The 16,041-nt window shown below is 38.1% G+C and overlaps 1 long non-coding RNA gene across 2 annotated transcripts in view; it reads right to left on the bottom strand.

Annotated features, from left to right (window-relative positions):
* Positions 1–1,298: 1,298 nt before the first annotated feature.
* Positions 1,299–16,041, bottom strand: part of LOC129531620 (uncharacterized) — a 32,419-nt gene continuing 17,676 nt past the window's right edge. For both annotated transcript variants that reach the window (XR_010135357.1, XR_008676905.2), the window contains one exon: positions 1,299–3,333. This is a non-coding gene — a long non-coding RNA (uncharacterized lncRNA). The remainder of the gene's footprint in view (positions 3,334–16,041) is intronic.

Raw genomic sequence — 16,041 nt, 5'->3', positions numbered from 1 at the left:
GAAAGAGCAGGGACAAATATACTGGTGGTGCATAGATAGGATCATTCCACGGCTAATGGCAGAAAACCTCACTTTGGTTTGGAGAGAAGTATGTGCAGGTGGAGAGACCCACAGTTACTGAAAAAGGGGAGGTGGGCGTGTGGGCATGATTCCTCCAGCAGCAGCCTACGAGGAAGCGCTGGGAAAAGTCTGTGAATATAGAATAAATACTGTCACTTGGAGCTGCATTGATTCTTTTTTCAGACTAACTAATCGCTCAGATGGTAGAACAACCAAACGATGACTAAAATATGAGTCAAATGCTTTCAAATCAAATCATTCCAATGAAACAGGAACAGAGGCAAGCAGAGAACAGGTCATTAGGGGTTCTAACCAAAACTTGTTAAATCTGAAAAAACTCATTCTCCTAAATGACTGTCTCTTTCTATTTAAGTCATTTTGATGTTAGTGAACCAGGGACAATAGATCTTTATTACTTGTGACACGTACTGATCAGCTCTCAGCAGCAGAAAAGGCAGCTCCTGGCTGGGCTCATACACTTTTCCCAATCCTGATTTGTCTTCTCTCCCACGATCTATCCAGCATGTCTTCAGTTATGCCAAAGGGTGTTAGAAAACTCTAAAATAAGGCTCAAAGTTTACTTTCTTAATATTTTTGAAAATCAACTTTCATTTAAATATAAAAGTAGTTCATATTAAGATGAAATGGGGTTGGGGGAAGGGAAGTGAGAAGAAGCCTATTATGAAACGGAATCACAGGGCATGAAGCTCCCAGAAGGCTGAAACACACCCCCTGAGACACGGAAGAGGCGGCAGCATGTGCGCTGGCCGTTGTGGAGGCACCACGTGGCCCACAACACACACGTGGGTGATTTCCCTGACATCTTTCTCCTCCCTCTTCCTTCTGCTAATTTCTCCATTTTAAATTCTTTCCTCAAATGTTAATCCCTATTTTACCATTCTATTCTTCAAAAAAATATATATTTTTTCTAAACAAAGCCTCTTACCACATTTATTGGAAGCGGACTTCATCAAGAATAAGTGGAAGTACCCACATCTCCCTGTTGTGTCAGGTGCCTGTTTTTATCCCCATGCCACCTCCTCCTTTCTGAGAATTATCACTCATGCAGTAGGAGGAATAGAGCACAATGTTTAGCACCCAGCAAAAGTACAGGACCTCTCCCAACAAACCAGGATGCCGGCAGAGACTGGAGCTGACTTCAACCTAAGGTAGGCACGCTACACACACTCCCTGTTCTCCTCCCTGAATGGATTCACTTAGAAAGGAAGATAACATGATTTTTTTAAAAACTTCTTTTATTGTTTTAAGATATACACAAAATTTATCATTTTTACCATTTTTAAGTGTGCACAGTTAAGCAGTACTAAGTACCTTCCCATTGTTGGGCAACCATAACCATCACACATCTCCAAAACTTTCCATCTGCCCAAACGGAAACATTGTACCATTAAACAGTAACTCTCCATTCTCTCCTCCCACCTTGCAACCACCATTCTACATGTTGCACATTGAGTATCCTTTTCCAAAATTCTTGAGACCAGAAGTGTTTTAGACTTCAGATTTTTTCAGAGTTTGGAATATTCACATTATGCCAGTTCAGCATCCCAAATCCAAAAATCCAAAATCTGAAATGCTCCAATTAGCATTTTCTTTGAGCATCGTGTCGGCATTGAAAAAGTTTCAGTTTTTGGAGCATTTCTCATTTCAGATTTTGGATGTCAACCTGTACTTTCTGTTTCTATGAATTTCACTACTCTAGGTACTTCATATAAGTGGAATCATATAGTATTTGTCCTTTTCTGTCTGGCTTATTTCACATATAATGTCTTCCAGGTTCATCATATTGTAACACATGTCAGAATTTCATTCCTTTTTAAGGCTGAATAATATTCCATTATGTGTATACCACATTTTGTTTATCCATTCATCCATCGATAGACATTTGGGTATTTCCAGGACAATATATTCTTAATTTAATCCCACATTTTAAGACTTACGGGTAATTTAAATTCAATTCAACTTACTGAGTATTTACTAAGGGTAACTCACTATGGGAAGCACTGTGGGAAATACAAGGGTAAGTAAGACATGGTGCCTGCTCTCAAGGAAATTATGATAGACTGAGAAAAGGGAAGAGAAAGAAGTAGAAGTAACCAGCATTTGCTAATCGCTTGCCATGTGCCAGGTGCTTTACCCAATCGCTGCATGTATAGCTCCCAATGACTCTGTAAGTTAGATATTGTAATATCTACTTTATATAGGAAGAAGAATGAAGGCACTGAGACCTTAAGTAACCACCTCCAAAGCTGGGATTTAAACTCATATCTTGGATTCAGAGGCCTGTGTTCATTCCACTACACATGCTGTTCCCTATGATTCAAGGCAGAATTTGATAAATCCTTGGGGAGAAGCTACAGCAAGGTAGAAGAGGAAGAGAAGAGATTGCTCCTTGCCTGAGGGTAAAGGTACATGACAAAGGTAGGTCTTAGAGGTCAGGAAGGCTTACGTTTGACAGAGATGGAGGGTGGAAAAAATTGCACAAGCAGAGCAAAATGAGGGAGGCAGGAAAGTTCAGTACATACTTAAGGCCCAGTGGAATTGTGGACCACAAGGCTGGAAAGTGGTGCGGGGAAAAATCACGGTCATAATGAAATGCTAGCTCAAGGGCTCTGAACTCCACCATCAGGCAATGGTAAGCCACTGTAGGTTTTCTGAGATGGGCCATAGTCAGAGCTATGATGGGCCATAGTCAGAGCTATGCTTCGGGAAGATCACCATGGCAATAATGCATCACAAGGATGGAGGGGGTGAGAATAGCTTAAAGGTAGGAAAAGCAGTTAGAAGGTCACTGGTGATAGCAGTTGAGGCTTAATTAGTCAGAATGGAAAAGAGGATATGGACATGAGAGATATCTTAGAGGTGAGAATGACAGAACTCGGCAATCACTGCATTTCATAATGCATCAAGTAGGCTGACCATATATTCTGGTTTGCCTGGGATATGTTTTCCTGATGTAATTACTAATGGCACCCTTTTACTCTCAAAAAGGTTTGGACAATAAACTATATAATCATATTAATTAGGAGCAATTAGTAAACATATTCAAAGGTGACTCCAAGATTTTAAACCTGGATTAGTAAGGAAAGTGGTAACACCTTTGGAAACACAGAAGGGAAATCAGGTTTTGGGGAAAGATGTGGAGTTTTGATCTGGACATGTTAACTCTGCTGCTCAGGCAAGGATTTATTTAAGAGCGAGAAGCACCTTGCCCACGGATTTCCCCTGTATCACATGAAGGAAGACATCATTGACCTAAAACAAAATGCAAAAGAATGTGGTCAGATTTGCATGTATGGATATTTCAACAAACATTTGATGCAGGATCAAGTAATAAAATAACTAAAGTATTAAGATGTATCTCCAATGAACTATAACTAACTATGCAACACTAACTAGTTATCACAAATGCAAAGGAAAACAATAACATTCAAGAATAACTCAGCCTCAGTATTTCTCTAAATGTATAATTCTCAGTGTTGTCAGATAAATGCCAGACGGTAAAAAGCCCTAGGCCTGTTCATACACCACTGTAATAGTGCTTTGTTTTCCAGCTTTTGAAAGAATGGAGCCACTGGCAGAAGAATCAGTATTTTTATGTTTAATAATTTTTGTCTTTTTATTAAAATTGTCCTACTTCCTATGTAACTGAAATTGTAATCTATCTTGAATCATTTTTAAGGAAGTACAAGGTTACAAAACATATATTTAAAAGCAGCTACAGTAATCAAGGCAGTGTGATATTGGTGAAAGAATAGACAAACAGATCAATGGAATAGAATAGAGAGCCCAAAAATAGACCCATACAAATATAGTTAACTGATCTTTGACAAAAGAGCAAAGCAATTCAATGGAGACAGAATAGTCTTTCAACAAATGGTGCTGGAAAAACTGCATAGCCACATGCAAAAATATGAATCTAGATATTAGACCTTATACTCTTCACAAAAAACACCTTAAAATGGATCATAGACCTTAAATGTAAAATGCAAAACTATAAAACTTCCAGAAGAAAATATAGCGAAAAATCTAGGTCACCTTGGTTTAGCAATGAGTTTTTAGATACAGCACCAAAAAAGCACAATCCATGAAAAAAAAATGGGTAAGTAGTCTTCATTAAAGTTAAAAACTTATGCTCCGCAAAAGACACTGTTAAAAGAATAAAAAGACAAGCCACAGTCTGGGAGAAAAAGCTCTGCAAAACACATATCTGATAAAGGACGTGTATCTAAAATATACACAGAATTCTTAAAACTTAACAATAAAAAGCAGGCAAAAGATCTGAACGGACACTTCACCAAAGAAGATATACAGATGGCAAATCAGTATATAAAAAGATGCCCAACATCATATGTCACTAGAGAATTGCAAATTAAAACAACAATGAGATACCACTACATACCGACCAGAATGGCTAAAATCCAAAACACTAACAGTAAATGCTGATGACGATGTAGAGCAATAGAAACTCCGATTTGCTGCTAGAGGGAATACAAAATGGTACAGCCACTTTGGAAGACAGTTTGGCAGTTTCTTACACAACTAAACATATCCTTACCATACAATCCAGCAATTTCACTCCTAGGTATTTACCCAAATGATCCGAAAATGTATGTCCATATAAAAACCTGCACATAAATGTTTATAGCACCTTTATTCACAATTGCCAAAACTTGGAAGCAACCAAAATGTCCTTCAATAGGTAAATGGAAAAACAACCAGTGGTACATCTATACAATGAAATATCATTCTGTGATAAGAAGAAATGATCCATCAAGCCAAGAAAAGACATGGAGGAACCTTAAGTGCATGTTTCTAAGTGAAAGAAGCCAGTGTGAAAAGGCTAGATGCAGTCTAAATCCAACCATATGACATTCGGGAAAAAGCAAAACTGTAGAGACAGTAAAAAGATCAGTGCCTGCCAGGGATTCAGGGGCTGGGGGTAAAGATGACTATGTGGAGCTCAGAGGATTTTTTTAGAGCTGTGAAGCAATTAAATCTAGACAAAAAGCAATTAAATCTAGACAAAAGTGATAGTAGCATGACAAATGTGGAAGGAGACTTTTGCAAAGTCTCAAACTAACATCTAGAACTTTGCTACTCAAAGGGTGGTACAAGAACCCCAGGCTTCCACATCATCTGGGAGCTTATAAGAAATGCACAGGCTTGAGCCCCATCCTGTCTTTACTGAATCATAATCTGAATCTTTTTTTTTTTTTTTTTTTGAGACGGAGTCTCGCTCTGTCGCCCAGGCTGGAGTGCAGTGGCGCGATCTCGGCTCACTGCAAGCTCCGCCTCCTGGGTTCACGCCATTCTCCTGCCTCAGCCTCCCCAGTAGCTGGGACTACAGGCGCCCGCCACAACGCCCGGCTAATTTTTTAGTATTTTTAGTAGAGACGGGGTTTCACCGTGTTAGCCAGGATGGTCTCGATCTCCTGACCTCGTGATCCACCCGCCTCGGCCTCCCAAAGTGCTGGGATTACAGGCGTGAGCCACCGCGCCCGGCCCATAATCTGAATCTTAAAAAGATTCCCAGGTGATTTATATGCACATCAAAGTTTGAGAGCCACAGATTACACAAGGAACGTTTGCAACTTAGAAAAAGACAGGAAGGCCAGGCGTGGTGATTCATACCTGTAATCCCGGCATTTCAGGAGGCCATGTTGGGAGGATCGCTTGAGCCCAGGAATTGGAGACCAGCCTGGGGAACACAGGGAGACCCCATCTCTATTAAAAAGGTTTTTTTAATTAGCCAGGCATGGTGGCACATGCCTGTAGTCTCAGCTGCTCAGGAGGCTGAGGTGGGAACTCACTTGAATATGGGAGGATTGCTTGAGGCCCAGAGGTAGCCTTCAGTGAACCATGATTGTGCCACTGCACTTCAGCCTAGGTGACAGAGCAAGACCTCATCTCAAAAAAACAAGAACAAAACCCAAAGACAGGAAGCCAAATAGAAAACTACACAAAGAGCTTAAATTGCAATTCAAAGCACTGGAAACCTGAACGGATACCAAATATATAAAAAGATACTTAAATGTATTAGAAATCAGGAAAATTCAAAGTAAAATAGTAAGATGCCACTTTACGCCTTACCAGTTTGGCAAAATTCTGAATGTTGGACATATCAACAGGGTGACAAATAAACAAGAATTCTCACATACTGATTGATGATAGAGGCATAAACTGGTCAAGTCATTCTGGAGAGTAACTGGCAGTCAAATTAAGTATGCATACATCCTATGACCCAACAATCTACACCTGGGAAAATAACCCCAACGTGACCTTTGCACAAGTCCCTAAGGTTGTGCAATAAGGCTGTTTACTGCCATACTGATTATTATGATTTTATTAGGGCATCAAGTCAACCGCAAAGTTTATCAGTAGAAAATGAATCTGTAAACTGTGGTGGATGCATACGATGCACCACGATGTAACAGTGGGAAGCAATGAACTGGATACAGGAACAGCAACACAGATGGATCTTAAAAAGCACCGACTGAGTTATATGAAACAGAACAAGGTCTAGTGCATAACACCATTTATGTAACTTAAAAAGAAATTAACACACAAATTAACTCTATTTGTTTTACAAGGAAATGCAAATCCAAAGATGCATATCAAAGTCATCACAGACTGGCTCAGAAGGAAGGAAAAGGTGGGGAGAGGCAGTGGGAAATGAGGGGAAAGGGAATAAGTCAATACAGACATTCATAAATATACAGACATAAAAACAAAAGATCAGCTGTCCATGGCCCAACAATGAAAATGTACTTTGAAATGAAGATTATGATTAATCAACCCTTTCCGTTTGAGATTCTCAAAAAAAAAAATACAAAAAATAAAGTAAAGTAAGTACAGGAACAAATCAATCATGGCAATCTCTCTGCTGCATGAAATCCCTGGTTTCAAAAACATCTGTCTTTCAGAGCTCCATGCCTTACAGAGACCTTTCCCATCTAAGCAAGTTTAGACTCTCGACGAGGAGGTGGAAGAGGTCTAAGACAGATGTTTGAAACACTCATCCCCCCTGTCAGTCATTTCCAGATGACTCACAGCTGCATCATTCTCCCTGTCAGTTAGAAGTAACTTGTTCCCAGAGATGTGTCATAGCCTGACAATAGAAAATACTTGAGAAAATAAATATTATTAAAGCTAGTGATACTTTTTCACCTGGCATCCTAAGGGAGTCAAGGTCTTCTGCAAATAAATGTTAACATAAAAAGAAAGCTGTCCCTTCAAATGCTCAAGCTAATTTTAATCATTTTGCATAAAAATCTTTATTAAAATGTATCATATATTTCTGTGACTTCTATTACAGAGAATACTGGGGGAAAGCATAATCTTGTTCCATGACTTCAGCATTTCAAAATTTTGAACATCCATTATTTTACCTTCTATTTTTCCGATATTCTGTCACCTCTTCATGTCCAGTTGCCACTTCTGTTGTAACTGTAGCTGCTTCTAAAAATAACCCAACTCTTTCCCTTTCTACCTGGTGGTCTCTGTCTGGGCTGGGAAAACAGACTCTCAGTGGTGTTAAGGACTGGAAGTTTAATAAAAGTGATAAGGCTCTGAGTGAGAAACTAAAAAGTAAAATGCATGCCTTTAGACCAGAGTCTTTTGATAGCTACTTCAGATAGACTAGGGACGCTTTCCTCCTGGATTCTACAGGCTGTGTTACAGAGAGGAAGACTGTACAATACTGATGCCTAGGTATAACAGACACACAGGCTGTTCCCAGCACTCTGGTTTTCTGCCTTCAGGTGGATGAAGCCATAATTAAATTTGTCTCTGGAGATATGCAACCTGGAATTTGCAGCAAGATAAAAACACTGCTTTTGTTTTAGGATATGAAGGTTCTGCTGTTGGAATTTTTAACTAGTTCATCAATCAGGAATAATCAAAGTAACCTAGAGTTTTCTAAATATATCATATTGATGTGTGCATTCATTAGAAACTGGCTCTCCCCCATCATAGCACTGTCCTGAGATCTTCCCAACTAAAACATAAACTCCTCATGGGCAAGACTAAATCTTACTTTTTATTGACTGACATAAAGTGAATGTTTGATGAATAAAATAAATCATGAATGAATGAGTATATGTGAGATGAGTGGGATTGGGTTTTTTTTCTAATCGTTTTTGGAGTACAGGTGGCTTCTGGTTACATGGATAAGTTACTTAGTTGTGATTTCTGAGATTTTAGTGTACCCATTACCCAGCAGTATACATGGTACCGAATATGTAGCCTTTTATCCATCCCCCAAATCTTCCCCCAAACCGAGACCCCAAAATTCATTAATATCACTCTTATGCCTTTGAGTCCTCATAGCTTAGATCCCACTTATAAGTGAGAACATACGGTATTTGATTTTCCATTCCTGAGTTACTTCACTTAGAATAATGACCTCCAGCTTCATCCAAGATGCTGCAAAAGGCATTTTTTTTTTGTTTCTTTTTATGGCTGAGTAGAATTCCATGGTGTACATATACCACATTTTCTTTATCCACTCATTGGTCATTGGGCACTTAGGCGGGTTCCATATCTTTGCAATTGCAAATTGTGCCACTATAAACATGTGTGTACATGTCTTTTTCATATAATGACTTCTTTTCCTTTGGGTAGATACCCAATACTGGGATTGCTGGATTGAATGATAGTTCCACTTTTAGTTGTTTAAGGAATCTCCATACTGTTTTCCATAATGGTTATGCTAATTTACATTCCCACCAGCAGTGTAAAAGCGTTCCCTTTTCACCACATCCACACCAACATCTATTGTTTTTTAACTTTTTAATTATGGCCATTCTTGCAGGAGTAACATGGTATCTCACTGTGATTTTAATTTGCATTTCGCCAATTATTAGTGATGTTGAGCATTTTTTCATACGTTTGTTGGCTGTTTGTACATCTCTTTCTGAGAAATGTCTATTCATGTCCTTCCCCCACTTTTGATGGAACTATTTGTTTTTTTTCTTGCTGATTTGAGTTCCTTGTAGATTCTGGATACTAGTCCTTTGTCAGATGCATAGGTTGCAAATATTTTCTCCCTCTCCGTGGGTTGTCTGTTTACTCTACTAATTATTTCTTTTGCTGTGCAGAAGCTTTCTAATTTAATTAGGTCTCATCTATTTATTTTTTCTTTTTGTTGCATTTGCTTTTGGGGTCTTACTCATGAATTCTTTGCCTAAGCCAATGTCTAGAAGACTTTTTTCTGATGTTATCTTCTAGAATTTTTATGGTTTCAGGTCTTAGATATAAGTCTTTGACCCATCTTGAGTTCTTGAGTTGATTTTTGTATAAGGTGAGCGATGGGGATCCAGTTTGTTTCTTCTAGATGTGCCTGCCAGTTTTCCTAGCACCATTTATTGAATGGGGTGTCCTTTCCCCAATTTATGTTTTTGTGTGATTTGTTGAAAGTCAGTTGGCTGTAAGAATTGGGCTTTATTTCTGGGCTCTCTATTCTGTTCCATTGGTCTATGTGCCTATTTTTAAACCAGTAGCATGCTGTTTTGGTAACTATGGCCTTGTAATATAATTTAAAGTTGGGTAATGTGATGTTTCCAGATTTGTTCTTTTTGCTTAGTATTGCTTTGGCTATGTGGGCTCTTTTTTGGTTCCATATGAATTTTAGGATTGTGTTTTCCAGTTATGTGAAGAATGATGCTGGTATTCTGATAGCAATTGCATTGAATCTGTAGATTGCTTTGGGCAGCATGGTCATTTTCACAATATTGATTGTTCCCATCCATGTGCATGGGATGTGTTTCCATTTGTTTGTGTTATCTATGATTTCTTTCAGCAGTGTTTTGCAGCAGTGTTTTGCAGTTTTCCTTGTAGAGATCTTTCACCTCCTTGGTTAAGTATGTTCCTAGGTTTTTGGGAGGGTTTTTCTGTTTGTTTTTTGTAGTTATTGTAAAAAGGATTGAGTTCTTGATTTGATTCTCAGCTTAGTCGCTGTTGGTGTACAGTAGTGCTACTGATTTGTGTATAATGATTTTGTATCCTGAGACTTTACTGAATTCATTTCTCGGATCTGGGAGCTTTTTGGATGACTCTTAGGGTCTTCTAGGTATACAATCATATCATCAGCAAATGGCAACAATTTGACTTCCTCTTTTCCAATTTGGATACCCTTTATTTCTTTCTTTTGCCTGACTGCTCTGGCTAGGACTTCCAGTACTATGTTAAATAGAAGTGGTGAAAGTGAGCATCCTTGTCTTGTCCCAGTTCTCAAGGGGAATATTTTCAACTTTTCCCCATTCAGTATGAAGTTGGCAGTGGGTTTGTCATATACGGCTTTTATTACTTTGAGGTAAGTCCCTTCTATGCCTATTTTATTGAGGGTTTTTATCATGCAAGGATGCTGGATTTTATCAAATGCTTTCTCTGTACCTATTGAAATGATCATATAGTTTTTAATTTTTTTATGTGATGTACCATATTTATTGACTTGCATATGTTAAACCATCCCTGCATCCCTGGGATGAAACCCACTTGTTCATGATGCATAATCTTTCTGATGGGCTGTTGGATTTGGTTATCTGGTATTTTGTTAAGGATTTTTGCATCTATATTCATCAGGGAAATTGGTCTGTAGTTTTCTTTTTTCTTATGTCCTTTCCTGGTTTACGAATTAGGGCGATACTGGCTTCACAGAATGACTTAGGGAGCATTACCTCTTTCTCCATCTTTTGGAATGGTTTCAGTGGGATTGGTACCAATCCTTCTTTGAATGTCTGAATTCAGCTGTGAATCTATCTGGTCCTGGACCTTTTTTCGTTGTTGGTAATTTTTTTATTACTGATTCAATCTCTCTGCTTGTTATTGGTCTGTTCATGGTTTCTATTTCTTCCTGATTTAATCTAGGAGGGTTGTATGTTTCTAGGAATTTATCTATTTCCTCTAGATTTTCTAGTTTGTACTCGCAAAGGTGTTGGTAGTAGCCTTGAATGATCTTTTGTATTTATGTGGTATCATTTGTAATATCTCCAGTTTCATTTCTAATTGAGCTTATTTGGATTTTCTCTCTTCTTTCCTTGGTTAATCTCACTAATGGTCTATCAACTTTGTTTATCTTTTCAAAGAACCAGCTTTTGTTTCATTTGTCTTTTGTATTTTGTTGTTGTTGTTTCAATTTCATTTGGCTCTGCTCTAATCTTTGTTATTTCTTTTCTTCTTCTGGGTTTTGGTTTAGTTTGTTCTTGTTTCTCTAGTTCCTTGAGGTGTGACATTAGGTTGTCAATTTGTGCTCTTTCATGCTTTTTGATGTAAGCATTTAATGCTATGAACTTTCCTCATAGCACTACTTTTGCTGTATCCCAGAGATTTTGATAAGTTGTGTCACTATTATCATTCATTTCAAAGAATTTTTTAACTTCCATCTTGATTTCATTGTTAACCCAAAAATCATTCAAGAGCAGATTATTTAATTTCCACGTATTTGTATAGTTTTGAGGGTACTTTCTGGAGTTGATTTCCAGTTTTATTCCACTGTGGTCTAAGAAGATACTTGATATAATTTTGATTTTCTAAAATTTATTGAGACTTGTTTTGTGGTCTTCATATGGTCTATCTTGGAGAATGTTCCATGTGCTGATGAGAAGAATATAGAATACTACAGTTGCTGGGAAGAATTTCTGTAAGTATCTGTTAAGTCCAATTGTTCTAGGGTATAATTTAAGTCCATTGTTTCTTCGTTGACTTTCTGTCTTGATGATCTGTCTAGTGCTGTCAGTGAAGTATTGAAGTCCCCCACTATTATTGTGTCACTATCTCATTTCTTAGGTCTAGGAGTAATTGCTTTATAACTCTGGAAGCTCCGGTGTTAGATTCATATAAATGTAGGATTATAATATCTTATTGTTGGACTGATCCTTTTATCATTACATAATGTCCTTCTTTGTATTTTTTTTTTTAACTGTTGCTGCTTTAAAGTCTCTTTTGCCTGTAAGAACAGCTACTCCTGCTCACTTTTGGTTTCTGTTTGTGTGGAACATCTTTTCCACCCCTTTACCTTGAATTTACATGAATCCTTTTGTGTTAGGTGAGTCTCTTGAAGATAGCAAATATTTGGTTGGTGGTTCTTTATTCATTCTGCCATTCTGTATCTTTTAAGTAGAGCATTTAGGCCATTTACATTCAATGTTAATATTGAGATGTGAGGTACTGTTCTATTCATCATATCAGTTGTTACCTAGATACTGTTTTTTTCATTGTGCTATTGTTTTACAGGCCCTGTAAGACTTACGCTTTATGGTGGTTCAACCCTGGCCTACAGAATTGGGATAGTTTCTAAAAGGTAAAAACTTTTGGTTAGCAGGATGTTGTCATAGGTGAATTATATTCATCACATCATTGATCTAAGTTTATCTAAATCTTAGATACCACTACAAACCTAATGAAATGGCTAACATTCAAGGAAACAACTGACAAGACTAAGTTTTGGCAGATGCAGAGCAACTGGAACTCTCACACACAGGGAATGCAAAATGGCACAAGCACTTTGGAAAACAGTTTGCCAATTTATTAAAAGCTAAACATGTAGTAGCAAACCAGTGCAAGCAAAGTCCCAAAATGTTGAAACAGAGAGCTCAACTTTGGGCACATTTGTATGCCAGAGCACCAGTTTCTAATCCAGAATACAGCCAAAGAAATGGAAAACCTGTGTGATACGGGCTTTGATAGGAATGTAGTAACAACAGCCTTCTCTTCAAAATCATAGGACATAGAAACCGAAACAGAATTGTTTCTGAATAACTGAGGCATAGAGAAACAGCTGCTGATATAATCGAAGCTGCCTCTTTTTGAAGGGGCATCAACATCTGTTCTTTTTAGAATTCTGCACAGATTTATTTTAAAGTTATCATTCGGTAGCAGCTACAATTCAATCCTTGCCTTATATCATTCTTGCTTCATGATGTTATCTAGGCAAAAATGGAGAATGAGGAGAAAAGTAAAACCAATTACACATCTGTGTAAATTGTCTTAAGTTAAACATACATCTAGCATATAACCCAGAAATCTCAGTCCTAAAATATATAAAACCATATGTCTATACCTGTCATGAATGTTTATAGAAGATATATTCACAATCACCAAAAAACTGAAAATAATCAAATGTCTGCATACTGGTGAATGAAAAAAACTGTGGTACATCCATACAATGAAATATTACTCAGCAATAAAAAGGAATGGACTACCGACACATGTAGCAACATGATGCACCTCAGAAGCATTAGGCAAAGAGAAAGAAATCAGACCCAAAAGGCTACATACTGAATGATTTCATTTACATGACACTCTGGAAAAGGAAAAATTAAATGGGAAGAAAACAGGTCAGCGACTACCAGTAGCCATGGAGCAGGAAAAGGAGACTGATTACAAGGCACAAAAGGGAACTTTTGGGGGTGACGGAAATGTTCTTATATCTTTGTGGGGTAGCTATGTGCTGTATAGGTTTGTAAATATGTAAATTATATGTAAATTATATCTCAACAAACTTTTTTTTTAAAAAAGTCAGACAATGTGGTACTGAACATAAAAATAAATAAATTTTTGAAGTTGAGCATCAGCATAAGCCCTTAGAAAATAGAACCTAATCAAAAGTTATGCCCTAATGCATTAGAGGGTTGCAATCTCAGGGAGGCAAGGGTAACAGAAAAAGTAAAACAAACCAAGGAAAGAAGGAGAGAAACTACAGGGCACTGTGTTACTGATTTTGAATTGGTTGTAGCTTCAGGGGGACATGTAGTTGGCTGTTGTTCACACGGGACCTCTATAGAGAAGCTATTTGATAGAGGCAATGGTTGCAAAAAAATAAATAAATAAATAAATAAGGCTGGGCAGAGTGGCTCACACCTGTAGTCCCAGCACTTTGGGAGGCTGAGGCAGGTGGATCACCTGAGGTCAGGAGTTTGAGACCAGCCTGACCAACATAGTGAAACCCCATCTCTACTAAAAATACAAAATTAGCCATGAGTGGTGGCAGGCGCCTATACTTGCAGCTACTCGGGAGGCTAAGGCAGGAGAATCACTTGAACCTGGGAGGCAGAGGTTGCAGTGACCGAGATCATGCCACTGCACTCCAGCCTCAGCAACAAGAATGAAACTCCATTTTAAATAAATAAATAAATAAATAAAGCAGCAGCCATATGAAACAGTCAACAGGGAGGAGAAAAGGCAAACAATTTATCTCCTTTCATTCCTCCCAATGAAAAGCTTGCCCAATGGAGTAAAATATCCATACTTCTGAACTGCATTGCCCAGACCCCGCATACAGTTTCTGGGGAAGCCGGAAGCTTCAACAGGTCCATTTGGATCAAACCTCTGTACCAGCGCTGCAGAAGCTCCTGTATGATGAACACAATGGTGGCCTTGCCTCTAGGATCAGCTCCCAACCCAGGAAAGCACAAGGCAATCAATGATGTTAGGAGATGCATCCTAGAGATAGTGGTCTGGGCTGTATGCATTGTAGGATCAGCTATAGGAGGCATCACTGGAAAAGCATGACAAGTGGCCAAGGCCTGGGGCAGGTGGGGCCAGCAGATATGAGGAATTCCACAAACTGGGTCTAGAACAATGGGCTATAATTAATAGACCTTCTAAACTAAAAGAGTAGTTTCATTTTTAAGAATATGCCACAGATACACTAAGAAAATTTCAAGCAATTTCTATCCATTAACAATTTCTATTCATCTGTTCATATGATGATCTCACTTGACCTTTAAATAATAAATAAGTTCAGATCTGTGAGGTTAAATACCGTGTCAAGCTGACACGTTCAGAGACAGCTCCCTACAGAAAACAGACACTGCACATCAAAATAATGCCCTCCTCTGGACAGATTACAGGACCAATTCATGATCCACCCACCACAGCATAGATATAATCCTTCAGAAAATAATAAATTCTAGGTAGAATTCAAAATCTAAAGACTGTCTTATAATCCTTCCCTCTGAGACATCAAAGCAAAAGTGTTACAGTTGAGGGGAACTGAAAAAGCTCAACTCCATATTTTATCATGGAAATATATTATGTTTCTAAAAAGTTACTATATTCATTATGTGCTTTTACATGTATCATGTCATTTAATCCTCATAATCACCCTAGGATGCAGGGTATATTACTGCCCCTGCTACAGATGAGAAAACTAAGGCACAAAGATGTGTAATTTGTCCACAGCCAGCGTCTGAATGCTGTTGGTCTGAGCCCAGAGCCCCCCACACACACAGTCATTCAACAGGTATGTGAGCACCTGCCAGAAGCTGGAGATATAGAGGTGCAGACAGCACATGGCCCTGCTTGCACAGAGTTTATGCTCTATGGGAAAGACAGGCATTAAAGAAGTAATCACAAGTAAATAAAGGAGAAGCAGAGTCCTATGGAAGTTCACACCCTGTGCCTACTCAAAAATCTATGGTGCAAAGTTTGTGGTCATATTAGTATCAACTATCAAGGTTAAATCTGCAAGTACACATATTCAGGAGAAAATACAAGCCAGTCAGAAATACTAGTGCATTTTAGTTTGTGTTTTCTCTATATACAGTACAGTGGTCATTTTCCAAACCCAAACAGGTCCTGATAAATAACTTTTTCCAGTATGTTAACTAATTTACACGTTTACTGATTTACTCATTTAATATTTTTCTTACCCAGGCTTTAAAGTTCAGTGAAATTAATTATATATTCATTTAACCATCTTCATTTTCAAAAGAACAAAGAACAAAAGAACAAAATATATAAATTCTGGTACTGCTCAGGAAAATATAAGAGTATAACTATAACATAGTTAAAATAATCTCTTTCACACAGATAATTCTATGATAAATAGATAAACTGCATCCTATAGAATAAGGCTTCTCGGCTTGTTTGAGAAGAGAGTTTGACAGTCATAAGAAGCCCAGATTCTGGCATCAGATGGACCAAGACTAGATTTACTTCCTACCTATAACTGGACAAGGC

The sequence above is a fragment of the Gorilla gorilla genome, chromosome 1 (assembly GCF_029281585.2).
Source record: "Gorilla gorilla gorilla isolate KB3781 chromosome 1, NHGRI_mGorGor1-v2.1_pri, whole genome shotgun sequence".
In the NCBI taxonomy this organism is placed as follows: domain Eukaryota; kingdom Metazoa; phylum Chordata; class Mammalia; order Primates; family Hominidae; genus Gorilla; species Gorilla gorilla.
The sequence above is the reverse complement of the archived record's forward strand: the minus strand, read 5'-3'. Positions and strand labels throughout refer to the sequence as shown.